Here is a 13,884-nt window from a genome sequence, read left to right on the forward strand (position 1 = left end):
AATCCTCGTTTTGAGTTGTTTGCATTTGGAGCCACATAAGGAACAGTGTTAGGGAAGGGCGCACGGTGGGTTTGTAAGTGGACATGTGCTGCCTGGTGCCCTGCAGCGTTGTCTTCATGGCCAAAGATACTTCGTGTTGTTATCTCCGACCATCTTGCAGGATGGTCTTTTTTGGAAAATGCCAGCCAAGTCTTATTTCTTTTTCAACTGGTGTTTTATCAGCTTCAAGGGCATTTGGTGGATTACTTTTAGGTGTCACATAGTGAAACAGGTGACCAAGTGTAGTAACAGTTAAAATCACTATAACAGGTCAGTATATAAAGAGAGAGGCTAAAATCAATAAATTACAGCCGTCACCTGCGTTATTTCAAGGCGCGTGCCAAAATAACAAAATCCAATAGGATAAATTTGGAAGGAAAAGAGCTGCTGACGAGGCATTTGTACTCAGTATTGGACTCTGCAGAAGGACATGGCAGTGTTTTCTGAATGTTTCAGCGTCGTTTCAAGCACAATTAGTCAAAACCAGAGCCTACAACCAGTTAATACAAGCGAGGAATGAGCTGGTGAACCCTTTCTTTTCTTGCCCTCTGCTCTCTGTGGTCTTTGCCTCCAGCTCCTGTGCGGGGCAGGGCCAGGCCAGACGGAGCTGAAGGCCGAGAAGGCCCTTGCCTCCCCTCGCCAGCTCTGGCCCAGGGGCTACGCGTGGCAGGTTGCCCAAGGGTGTGTTGGAAGGAGGCGGTTTGGGTGTAGTGGAGGCTGAAGAAAGCCTTTTTTCATTGAGGAAGGTTGTTTATGTTTGTGCAGTTGGCTCGTTATTTATGTTTGCCACCTTCCTTCGCAAATGAAGTAACACAAGCTAAGCGTGGCGCTCAGCAGTGGGCAGCGCAGCTCTCCTCCGCCTTCCTGTGGACGCAGATTTTGCTCTGATTTAAGCTGCTCTCAAAAGAGTGCAGATAGTGGTTGGCTGGCGCTTTGTGTTGTTTTTAAAGAAAACTCTGGTTGCAGGAAAGTGTAACGTTTGTTTATGGGGGCTGCTGAGTGGGCTGCTAAAGCCTTCTCCTCAGTGCTGGCCCACAACTCAGGGAAAAACAAACTTTCAGACTAGCTCTGTATGGGAAACCATGCCACTTGGCGAGTGGAGTTTTCCTCAGCCTATTTACATAATTTCTGCGGTACCAGCACAGCTAAGCAAGGGAAAAAGAGCATGTTTGCAAATTCTTTCAATTCCCTGCATACTTGCATTCTTCAGCATCCTCTGCAGCAGCTCCTCTCCTGTGCTGTTACGAATCTGCCTGCCTTGACGGCACGGTCGGATGTTTTAAGAATAAAATACGCCCAATTGCTGCAGGTCTTTTTTTTTTTTTTGACTGGGTCTGAAAATGGTTTTATAATAAGCCATCTCTTCCTAGTTGAGCTTGGAAATGGCATGCAAGAGCTCTGTGTTGATCATGAGGCCTGGAAGCTGTAGTTACTCTTTACTCATAGTAAAAGTTTTTGAAAAGTTTACAGATGTTTTGTAAATAGCCTATTTTTAGATTAAACGGGTAATGCTTTATTAATCACCCATGTCCATCTGTCCCCCTTTCTGCTCTTTTGAGTGGGTGATTAAATTATGTGCTAACAAGAAACATAGTGTACAAGTATTTGTATGGAGAGTAATCACTCATAAATATTAGTGTGAATAAAAATTGTTTGTTGTTGATGCATAAAAGTGGGTACTGCTGTGCATGGAGTTAACACACTTGAAGAGTGCTTATACTTATCTATTTTATCGTTAGGTTCATAAAATAATTACTATTGACATTTCAAGAAAATTACTAAAACGTAGGAGAGTGTGGAATTTTTGGACTATTTTTTTCTTCTGTTTTTGAAGATGGGAAAGATTTCCCTTGAATGTTCCCCTGGGAAGACTTCTGTTATGTACACGTCAAATGTAGCTAGCAGCTAGGGTGAGCTGTTCTCTCAGTTACTGAGGGCACTGCAGGAGGTGATAAACTGTCTGGGTGCATGGGCACACCTGTGTACATAAACTGAGTTATTTAGTGCAAGTGTGTTAGGAAAACAGATCCTTTTTTTTTTTTTTTCCAAACCGCTTCTCAGGGGATGTAACTGTTTTGGAGGAGAGGTCCTCAGTCAAACCACTGGAATGTTAATTTTTGTTTGGGGCTTTTCAGGGTGTTTAGAAGTCAGTAGCTGAAGTTTATTTCCAGAAGAGATTTGGCATGGGCAAAAGATATTTTAAGCTGCCTATTTTGCCTAGTTAGCTTCCCAAAGCCTTTTCTGGAAAGTTAAGGCAAATCCAGACATCGGGATTTTTATACACAGGTTGTTTTGTTTATGCATGCTCCTACTGAATGGGTGCAACTGTCTTAGAGGTCTGATGGTTTAAGTGTTCATTCAACAGGCTTATTTGTTCAAAGGTCTGTATTTCAGGCTCCCCGCAGGAGCAGTTCTTGTGATGTGGCAGGATATATGCAAAAAGCCAGCTCTGCTTGCTGTTCTGTTCCTGATCACTGCTGATTTAGGCTGTATACAAATTCAGTGGTGATAACTCAGCTGCTTAAACAGAGTAGGCTGCAAGGGCCATGCGGGTGTGTGCTTGATAATACTAATGTTAACATCACTGTTTTCAAAAGAATAAATATTAATTTTTCCTCTTTTGTCTCCTTATTTCTTTTTCAGCATCACCCTATTGTGGCAAGAGATACCTGAAAGGAAAACTTCCTCATATCAATGCACTGCCAATGGTAAGTACCTTCTTAACTGACTAATGGTGGTGTGGTTCCTTCCTGCAAATGTAAGACAGCTTCTGTTGCAAATCGTATTTTTAGTGTGGCTATTTTTTTTTTTAAGTTGAAGACTTTTTTTTTCCTAAGAAAAATCTAGACCATTATTCTGCTTGACAAAATACTAAAATTGTTTCTCTCTTACCCTGTGGAAAGTAGGGCAGCATGTTAATTTTGAAGCAAGAAGTGTGACTTGACAATGACATAGCTCATCCTGTTGGTAACTGTTTTTGCTTCCTCTTTTGGCCAAAAGCCTGTTCGGGGCAAGCTGTAGATGAGCTGAGTGCTCCGTTGCCTCCCCTTGGGTGCTCTCTGCATCTTGTTTCAATACTAACAGTTTCTCCTATTACAAATCTACACAGTGCCAGGTGTATTTTGCTTCAGTGCGTTTGGCAGTGTAAGACTAGTGAAGTTAAAATCTTAGCTCCTCTAGAAATAGGCTTGGTTGTTGTGACCTTCTTACTCTCATCTCTGGAATATTATTAAATGTTTTAGATTATTGGAGGATGGTATTTGCAGACCGTATTTATGGTTTCTAATAGTAGTGCAGGTGAAAAGCAGAGGTGAACTCTGAAGAGGACTTGAATTTAATGCTCTGGCTTTGATTACATTCAAATAGTCTTTCAGCAGTTCTGGTATCTTGTGTTGTTACATGTGAGGTGTATTATGAGGGTGTTAAATGCAGTGTTAGACTTAAATAAATGCATAATTTGCCAGCTTGCATTTCGGGCATCTCTAGATCATTATGTTGAGTGCAGAACCTAAGGGATGGTATTTCTAACCACAAACTTCAAAACTGAATTTGGGATCCGAGAGATTATGTGGATTCCTTTGTTTTGGGGGGCAGCATGGATCTAAAGAATCTGTAAATCAGTGATACCTTTGCAACTCCGCTGTCTTTGTCCTGTGAGCAAAGTGACACTCAGAGTTTGTGTGGATGTAACTGATTACTTTGAAATGCACCAAGTGATTCTCTTGACTCTTCAGAACATCATGGAGTGAAATGTAATGCAGCATGTATTTGGCCACTAAGCAAAGCAAATATAACTCTGAAATCAGAAGATCTGCACAAGTGTGTATGTCATTTAATAGCCTGATGTTTAAGCTCAAAATCCAGTTTATATGTGTAAAGTTTATATTCACTTGGGATGGATTTCAGCTGTTGGGAACAGATTTGTTGAGTGAGAAGGCGCCGTTTTTACCTGGTCACGTAGCCTGGCATTTTAATTTTCTGAAACTGAAACTAGCAGTGGGCTCAACCTTTTCTATTATTGCTAAGTTTTCATTGTTGTTGTTGACCTTTTTCCAAGAGAAAGCTACTCTGATTTACTTTTATTTTGTATTAGTTGAGTATGTTTTTAGTTATGATTAGAAATACAGGTTGGTGTTACTGCTTCTCTTAAAAACATGACTCACTCCATATTAACCTAGTCCTTATACTTCATAAAATTTTAAAATACTGAGAGAGTGCATTTGAAATGTTACTGCATTTTGTCCTATTTTTCCCCCTGCAAATTATGTTAGAAATTCAGAATTGCACAGTCTCAAGGGCACGCTAGTTGTTACAGGGATCATAAAACATACTCAACTGTTACTTGTAGTGAAGTGAAATACTCTTCACTCCTTTTTTTAAGAGCTGCATTTGTTATAAGAGGGTTTATTTTCCTATTCTGGAGATTCCTAAACAATTACTCATCTCTTAATTAAAACTTTGAAACAGTTTGAATGTAGATTTAAGAGCCAAGCTAGACACATTAATCATCATCCCCAAAGTAATCGTATCTTACTCTGGCTTATAGTAAAAATTACTTTCACAGGTTTGTATTACGTTTTTCTCTTTGATGTGCGTAGACAAAGTATGAGACGGGTTGACCTGAAGAAAGCAGTTTGTGTTCTTCCCAGAGTGTTTTGTTTAACGTGGCTTCCCAGATTCAATATGTATATTTCAATCAGAAATGCATTTCTGATTCCCTTGAGAAATGATACTGGCATTTTTGATCAGTCTGTTAATCATGACTGTCAGTTCCATTTCTTCTTAGTCAAAAAAAAAAAATCACCACTAAAATACAGAGGAAAAAAAGAACAACACTAAAATGCAGAAGTCATACATCCTCTTTTGGTTTTTCTTTGCTTTACTATTTTAAAGATGATTAAAAGATGCTATTTTTTCCATAGAATATGGTGTGTAATCACATAAACAGGGTAAAATATAAGTTAATCCTTAAACGTCGGAATTGTTAGCGTTTTGTTTTTAATCACATATTTATGCTGTGATCAAGTCTTTTAAAACAGAGTGGTGCTGTGATCTATGTGTAAGGTGGAGTAAGTTGGCATCTTAAAGGAAAGATGTGAAAGTTTAAAAAAAAAAAAAAAAAAGGCCTCAAGGGTGAGGCAAATTAGTATATAATACTACTTTTTCTAGGATTTCAAAGGTTAATTTCAAGGTTGCTAATGGGGTACTTACTGAAGGTCACAAGGGTTAATGAATGTGTTGGAAATAAAAATCAAAAGTCCTGGACCTTTGGCCTAAGGGCAAGATCAGATCAAATTTTCCATAAATGTTTTAGCAAATTATTTTTTTTTTTTGTTATGTGGTAGAAGAGCTAGCTTACCTGAGAGATACTTTCCTTTGTACCTTGCAGGGCTTCTCTTGTGAGTTTTAGAAGCGAGACAGTTTGCCTTTGTCTTATGAAATTAGTGTTCTTTTCCTTTCTTTTTTTGTGCCTGCGTTTGCGTGTGTGTGTGTATATATACATGAATACGTGGCTATATACAGGTGTGTTTGTGTATACACATACATATGTGTGTCTAGCTATTTAAAGGAGTGTACAGAAACACTAGAAACTTACAGAAAGCTGGGAAGTACCTGTTTTTTAATACCATACAGCAGCTTGCTGTGATGGGTTTAATTCCGCAGGAAGTAACCTGAGGGGCTGTGAGGGAATCGAGCAAGAAAGGCAACGTGGAGGCTTGTTAAGGGGTGTCCTGAAAAACACTCTTTCCAGGTTCTTTTACTGCATGGATGGTTTGACCAAGTCAAAAATCAACACACTGACCCGTCAAAAGGTCTCCCTGCAGAAGAAAATAAAGGATGTTACCGTTTATTACAAGCTGACACAGGCAAAGTGAGGATACGCAGTGAGCAGAGTTGCTGAGTCTCCAGAAAGGCAGGGTCATCGCAGCGAAGTCCATGGCCTCATAGCCCTTTGGGGGGAATACAAAATGCAGTGTGCGTTACAACTTGTATGTGTTTTAAATCCATTCTTCTGGACGTTTACTTTTAGGTGAATACATCGTACCATGTTTTGAAGGTGTAACACCAACTGTGTGTTATAGCAACTGTTCTTACAGGTAAGAGACTTGTTTTAGGAGGACAGCTTTGCAGGCACGAAGTCTCTTAGGTCAGGAAATTCCATGGGTACCACACTTCAGTGTAACTTCAAACCCAGCGGATTTTGCTCAGAAACAGCACGAGTGGTTGGAGGAGCTGGGCAGGATGAACAAGACACTCCAAAGAAAATTCAGTGAAAGGAAGACATCTGCCAGAACTTCTCCAAGACTGCAGCAAGACTTTCTCTTTGAACCCTACTGTGGTGCCGTCTGTGGAGTCTTCAGTGACCTTTCCACTCCTTCAAAGACAGCTGAAGGAGTAAATGAATTTAACTATTACCTGTGGTTCCACAACAGCTAAACTCACCTAAATGCTACCTGTTGGGCTAACTTTCTGCCAGTCCATTTGGTTAAAATGGTTCCAAGCAGAGTAAGGCAAGCAAGGGAGATGGCAGGAGCCTGCAGCCGGATCTGGAAGAGTTGGGTTAGGCGTGGAAGCCCTGCCTCTGCCACCTCTTGCCAAGAACAGTAGGAGATTGTGCCACCAGCCCCAGGGCCCTGGGGTTTGCAAAGGGAAGCGAAAAATTACCAGTCGTTGCCCTGAGTCTGTATGCTAGCTTTAGGCCAAGTCATGGGAGAGCTAAATAATAATAGGCCCAAAGACTGGTTCAACAGAAGCTAAATGCCATGGCACTGTCAGATGTATATATGAAAGAGTTTCTGTGGACGGACAGACCTTTAAAGAGTGGTAGAGCTTTAAAGAGCGGAGAGAGAAGGTGGGTGTTTGTTAAACCGTGACCCCTGCTTTCAAAGGGTTATGAAACTTGGCAGTACTTAAGACATTGGACACAAGACCCATGAATAGTTGCTTGAAAATAAATAGCTCTGCAAGAGTAAGGCCTTTATTCTTCAAATACATATGTATGTGTGTACATGTGACTTCAGGTGTAGGAATTGTTCTTTTGAGGTGTAAGAAAGAAATACTTGAGTGCGTAAAGCTAACCAAGCTTGATAGTGTTTTCAATGGTAGAGCCTACAAATGCTCATAAAATTTATTTTTGAGGGATTTGGCTGTACAGCTTGTGGAGTACGCTTTTAAAAGGAAATTATATATATGTATTTCTAGCAGTTCCTGAAATAGTCTAAACTGAGTGTTGACATGAAATTTTGGACTGTTTTTCTCCTTCTCAAATCAATGGATGCTATTATCAATGAAGAAAGGTAGATTGCAGTGTTTTTTTGTCTGATAATTGGTTACAGCTGAAAAATTGTGTTCCAGAGTGTTCATCCATAAATCGTATTTATTGGATCAGCATGAATAAGCTGATCCAGTGGCGTATGCACTGAAAAAGGAAGTGCTAGTAATATGATAGAGGAAATACTGACTGTCTACTATGATAAGGTGTGTACTGTGATAAGAAATGTTTATATAGAACGGCATTCTGATATATTTTTGGATTTTTTTTAATTATATATATATATATATTTAACAAAGAACAAGTTAAAGCCACAAGTAAGATCTCTTTCTGTTTCAGAGGGAAAACACCCCCTTGCCTTTTTTCTACCATTAGTTGAAGTTCACTACTGAGTGATTCAACTGAAGAGGAAACCGCTCTTTAAAAATAACAAGAAATGGTGGCTCTCTTTTGAAGTAGCATTTGTTGGAGAACTTTCTCTGCTGATTCTGTAAGCGTTTACAGTTCAGAAATCAGCTTTGACTAAGAATTCTCGGCAGAATCATAAATATGTAATTATGTAAGCAGCCAGGATATGTAGCCCCTGGCAAGTGCCCAGTGCAGTGAATCACAAGAGCAAAGGGCACTGGGCCAGTATCAAACTAGAGGAACGTCCTCTGTAATAGGATGAGGGCCATTGCTGTTCCTTTCCTATTGCCATTCCTAGTTTCTCCATCTTAAACGTACCCAAAACAGGGTGTTTCTGATGCAATAGGTTGTCTTCTGTTACCACTTTTATTTTTTCCATGTCGTCTTCCTCCCCCTTTGGCTCCCCTGCCTCGGGCTTTTCTTTGTCTTTACTTCTTTCCACTGGTTTTGGTTCACAAGTTAATAGCAGCAGCAGTAGTGAAGCTAGCATGAAGCTAGCACTGGATTATATCTGACTTGATCGGCGTGCCATCTGTTTTATGGAGGGGGAGATCTTGTGTTTCTGCTGTGGATTCACTGCCATATGCCCACGGTGGAGTCGTGTAACCTGGAATGACCCTTTTTCCACTCCAAACGACTGTACGAAAAAATTGTACTATTAAATGAATAAGAAATGTAGCGTTAAATGTTCTTGATAGTGACTAGGTTTGCTGCACGTTAGAAAAGTAACTGGCTATTAGGTGTAGGTGAGGTAGGATGTTCTAGAGAAGACCTAAGGGCAGGCCCCCTTCTGTCTGAGCACACGAGTGCTGCCTTCCAGAGAGGAGCAGTGCTGTTTCACGTTAGTATGCCGCTTGTGCAGTCGGGTCATGATCCTGGTTTCATTGTTGTCAACAGAAAGTTGATATTGGTTCAACTCAACAAAAGTAAAAGCTCCCCTTAGTTTCAGTGGTGTAGATGCTGGCGATAATGAATATTGCTGCAAAACAACAGGAAGTCTGTAGGCTGGGGGGAATGACATTGAATATATGTACTTTTATTTGCTCAGGAGAGACTGAGACCTGCTAGCCGCCGAAGACCAGGTGTCCTACGTCTGCACGGCCATCAGAATGGATGGCAGACCTGGAAACGTGTACTTAGATGTGAAGCCTCTAGTACTTCCTATCAGTAGAATTTAAGATAGGAGTAAATGGAGGTCATGTGTTTTCTTCTGTGATTTAATGAACATATTCAGGACAAGGGATCAGAATCCTCCCAGGGTTGATATTGTGCGTGTGTGTGTAGGATCCATGTCCATGAATTTAGTGTTTACACAAACGGAGGGTATTGATGTCAAATGTGAGCCATCGTTTGGGTTCCTTGTCCTCATTACAGATGTTCACGGCATCTTCCCCTTTCATTTCATTTCTTTTGTCTGTAGATGGACAGTATTTTATTATGGTCTACTTAGGTGTTAAAAATGTTTTATCATATCTTAAGGTATTTGACATCCGTTTCAAAAAAAAAAAAGTTAAAACCAGTAACGTAAATGAAGTTAAGTCCCTCATGAGAATATAAACTTCAATAACCTGGCAAATGGAATTTCATAAAATAAAAATAGCCATTTCACTGTTTTTTTTAAGCTTGTTTTGTGTTAGTGAAGTCACCAGATTTTCTGAAAACAGCAATGCACATCTGGTAAAGAGAATAATACAGTTAGTCAATGTGCATGTAAGATGGACCATGAAGAACTGATTTTAAGTGCATGCTTATTAATGGTGACCTAGAAAAAAGTCAGTGGTAGTTAAAATGAATAGAGGGCAGATGAACTGTCAGCGGATTCTTTTTTCATGAATAAAAGAAACAAATTTAAAACTATCAGGTACATAACACACAAATTAACAGGAAAAATAGATGGTCAAAGGTTAAAGAGGGAATGAAAACACAAGTTTTATGGTCACAAGATCAAATGAGGCATTAGTTAATTTTCCTTTTTTGGTGCAGTTCACCAGGAGTTCAAGTAATTCAACTGAGTGATTGAACTGGAACAGAGAAGAGTGCCAGAAAAACTGATTACTAATAACATAAACAGAAAAATAATCAAATGAACTTAAGACTTGATGTCAGCATTTCACTTTAAAATGCTTTTGAAAAGGCTGGAATTCCTTTCTAGTTGCATGGAACCTGATTTACATAGAAAGCAAATTTATAACAGCTATTCTTGCAACAGTTGATAAATCATTCTACTAATGAGCCGTCAGCGTGGATTTAACCAAGATATGGCTGAGGCCCAGAAGATATTTTCTGGAGACTGACCATCTGGGATTTCGGAAGTAACCTGAGGAGTAGGTAAGGGTGCTTGAACCCAAGGAAGCGTTATTGTTAATTATATAAATTGCAAGTGGAAACTGTGCTAGAGATGCTGAGATTTTTCTCTAAATGGAAGATAACCATACAAGTTGCTTTGAAAAATGTAATTGTAAGATTTGTAAGGTGAAGAGGGGCTTATGGTAGGAATAGGGAAGTGTTTATGCTGCTCACGTGCAAGGCAGCACTGCTAAATCCCTTTGTGTAACATTGCTGGTAGACCTTGTCCAAGAAAGATGAATGTAAAGTGAAGCAGGTGTGGAAGGGGACTACCAAGATGATGAGGGAAGAGCAGAGTTTGTCTCACAATAGGACGCTGGGAGGCAGATATAATTACTTTCTCTACATATACGAGGGGTTGTCAAACACTTCAGTGAGTACAAGTATGTTTGTTTTTTTATGTTAGATTGAAGACAGCACTAGGACGGACAAGAAGAAATGAATATATCTTGGCAAGGAGTATATTCAGCCTGGAATTTAGAAGACAGATCTCATCCATTAAGGGAGAAAGATTTTGCGATAATCTTCTAATAATATTAAGGGAGGTCAAAAAAAAAAAAACAAAACAAAACAAAAACTCACTAGCTTTGAGACGGACACTTGTTATTGCACACTGGTCTTCCTAGCAAGCACTTGTTTGTGGCATAACAGTTTTTGCCTTTGAAAGATAAGGGAGCTTAATGTTTGTTACCTGCATCAGCTGCCTTTCAGCTATGTTCTGCTGAATTAGTTAAGTTTAACTTGTAAATTATGCCCTCCTGTTAGGGAGCAGTTTTTGTCCTGTGGCCCTGGGAGAAAACAACAGAATGAATGTTAACGCCGTAGCTCAGCAAATTCAGAAGCACGTAACAGGTCTTGGACTCTTTTACTTTTTTTTTCTTGGTCTGATTTGGAAGACTGCTTATGTTAATCAGTTATGTTAATGTCTTTCCATTTATACTTTGAAAAGGGAGTGTTACGTACTTAAGTCTGAAGCCATCCAAAGAGAATTCATGATATCTGTACATAGCAGACCGATAGCAAAAATACTTGTTTGGGGTTCCTTAGCTTCTGTTGTTATCCCAAGATCAATGTGGGACTTTTTGCATTATGCATGAGTGGAGAAACGTCAGCAAAGGCAAAGCTTGAGCAGAGTGGCTCTGGAAGTGCCAAGTTACAGCTGTGGGTGACATCTACTTAAAAAGATCTCAAGTATGCAAGTCTCATAAGTTAGCAACCCCAGTGCTTGCTTTTGAAGAAAAACGCATTGCAGCCTAAGCAAAGTTAATTGTTCTGCATACTTTTGTGACTTGTAACTCATCCAGTGGAAAGTCCACTGTGGTTTGTAGGCAGTGTTCTGGGTAGGGAAAGGGGCATTGGGATCCTAGGAGGAGATGTAGGTCATAGAATAACACCCTTGCTTCCATTTTTCCTTGTCCTGGCAGCGTGCTCATTCGTATTTTGAACTGTGACACTTCCCTGGGAATCTTCCACTGCGAAACGAATGCATGTCACATCGGTTACACACAAACACACCTAACCCTTCCTTGCCTGTCTCTGCTGGCTACACTCCTGAAAACCGCCTAGAGGTCAACTAAAGGGCCTGTTCGGGAGCAAAAGTGGGGAAAACGTGACTGCCTGGTGTTCATAGTCCTTCCTTGGATGGCTTGTGTGAGCTCGGTATCACGTAGAGCAGTTGGGAAGATAACGCCGCGGCGCGTTCACACGAGCAGCTCGCCGCATGCTGTGCCCGAGGTGAGCAGTGACACTGCGCAGCTACTGCGTGCGTGCTTCTAGGGTGTTTGAAGAGCGATTTCATGGTTCACTCTACTTTAAATGCACAGAGCACTTACCCAGTGCCTCTGCTATCACGCATTGAAATCCTGTGACGGGAACGGTGTAATTAGGAAGCTCAGTTAAAGGATTGGGTAGGGGAGACACTTGCAGTGAAGAGCGTGTTGCTTAAGCGCGGCTGACTCGTCAGTAGGGCAGAGAGCCCCCTGACTGGCCACGTATGCCGAGTTTCATAGCAAACATCTCGGGTTAAGCAAAAAGAGCAGTGCTGTAGAAAAGCAGGAACATGCCGAGAGGGGGAAGGGAGTGGTTGTGTCTGGAGTGACAGGCGGATGCTGAGAAATCCCCCAAGCCAGAGCGTTGTGCTGCTTTCCTGCACCGAGTCGCAATGGGAGAGGCGACTGGGAGATCCGATGTGTGGACTTCCCTGTAGGAAAGGCATCTTGTTCATCACCTGCAACCAAATCCAGGCAGTCTGGGGGAGTTCGGTCACACCTAGGAAATTGTTTGGGGAATCTAAATCTATTATTTTGATATTTGACAAATGAAGAAAGAATTCTAGATAGACAGCACGTATAAAATTTTGCCTCGCCATCTCTTTCTAGAGCTTGAGCTGCGTATTAAGGCATCCCCTAGCTCAGCCCAAAGCCCAGAGCAGAAGCAGTGGCTGTTCCTGTGATGCCTTTTCCCCTCCTCCTGCCGCCTGTTCCCTCCAAGCACTTCCCTGCCCGCTGAGTCTAGCTCAGCGCTCACGTTTCTGCCGGGAGCGTGGGGACAAGGGGAAGGACCCGTCTGTAGGAGGCTGTTTGGTACGTGGCTGCTAAAATAACAGAAATATGCACTGTCACTGTTAGTTGTGTATTGGTCGGTTTTTTCCAAACACAGGATAGATTTGTTGCATAGCTCCTTATCTAGCTTTCCAGCACATAAGCCAAGGGTTAGCATTTAGCCCTGTTGCAGTACGAAAGTATTTCATTTCATGGCCCAGAGAAGATATTATTGATTTCAGATAAAGATGGCAATATTCAACAATATATTTATCCTAACTCAGAAACAACGAGCGCTTTAGGAGTGACAAGAAAAGCTGTGTTACATCTCAGCACTTTCTTTATCTTTGAAGAGTGTTGGATGCTTTTTGCATGTTTGTTAAAACACTTTTTCCTAATTGGATGTGCCAGGAGGACATAATCAGCAGCAGCAGAGATGCAGGCTATTTGGAGGACCTTGATCAGTAAGAAAGATTGGAGCAGATGGTCTAAGGAAAATATATTAAAACAAAACAACAAAAGTCCCGCGCAGGAGGTTTTTTTGGTTGTTGACATTTTGCTTTTATGTTGTTTATCAACCTTGTCTGGATAGATTACAATCTCTTCAGCACAGGAACTAAGTCTTATATGTTTATGCAATGTTAGCACAATGGGGCCCCGATCTTGAAAAGGGGTCTTTTGGATGCTGCCGTTGTTCAAATAGTGGTGATAACGTTCATAATGTCTGGTTTTAATCGTTGTGAAGGTTCCTTGAGCAAAGAGAGCTGCGTGAAATAGAAAAATGTTAGTGAAATGAGTGAAATCCCATGGTATGTTGCATGTGTTGCTTTTTAATCGTCCATGGGTTTTGGTAGACCTTTCGCATACCTCCATTTTATCCAAGTGTACATAATCACATCACAATTCTTGTAAGGGTTTGTATCAGTGCATACTGTGATTTATACTCGGGTAGTAAAGATGGTGACTAACAGGGTTTTTTCAGGTTTTGTATAACCCTGGCCTTCCAGCCTTGTAGTGCACTTGCTGTCTGTTGTTTCGCCACGCAGATCAGCCTTGTGAAGTCTGCACGTGGGCTGCTCTGGCTCTTCCTGCCCCGCACGCCCACACGGGTTGCCACCTGCTCCCCAGCACATGCTGGTCACCTTCCTCCAAGTGACTTCCAGCAGCCCTGGTTTTGTTCAGATTCCTGTGTTACAAATTGATTTGAGGGACAGAGTAAATAGGGGTGGACTTGGTAACACAGTGCTGTGCTGTGAGGAATGCTGCCATGTCAACACA

At 41.1% G+C, this 13,884-nt stretch overlaps 1 protein-coding gene across 12 annotated transcripts in view; it reads left to right on the forward strand.

The window, feature by feature from the left end:
• TBL1XR1 (TBL1X receptor 1) overlaps nucleotides 1-13,884 on the forward strand; it is a 108,625-nt gene that overhangs the window by 45,030 nt on the left and 49,711 nt on the right. For all 12 annotated transcript variants that reach the window (XM_040567709.1, XM_040567714.1, XM_040567706.1 and 9 more), the window contains exon 2: nucleotides 2,683-2,747. The gene's annotated coding sequence lies outside the window, so the exon portion shown is untranslated. The remainder of the gene's footprint in view (nucleotides 1-2,682; nucleotides 2,748-13,884) is intronic.

This window comes from Cygnus olor, chromosome 9, assembly GCF_009769625.2.
Source record: "Cygnus olor isolate bCygOlo1 chromosome 9, bCygOlo1.pri.v2, whole genome shotgun sequence".
NCBI classification, from domain to species: Eukaryota; Metazoa; Chordata; class Aves; order Anseriformes; family Anatidae; genus Cygnus; species Cygnus olor.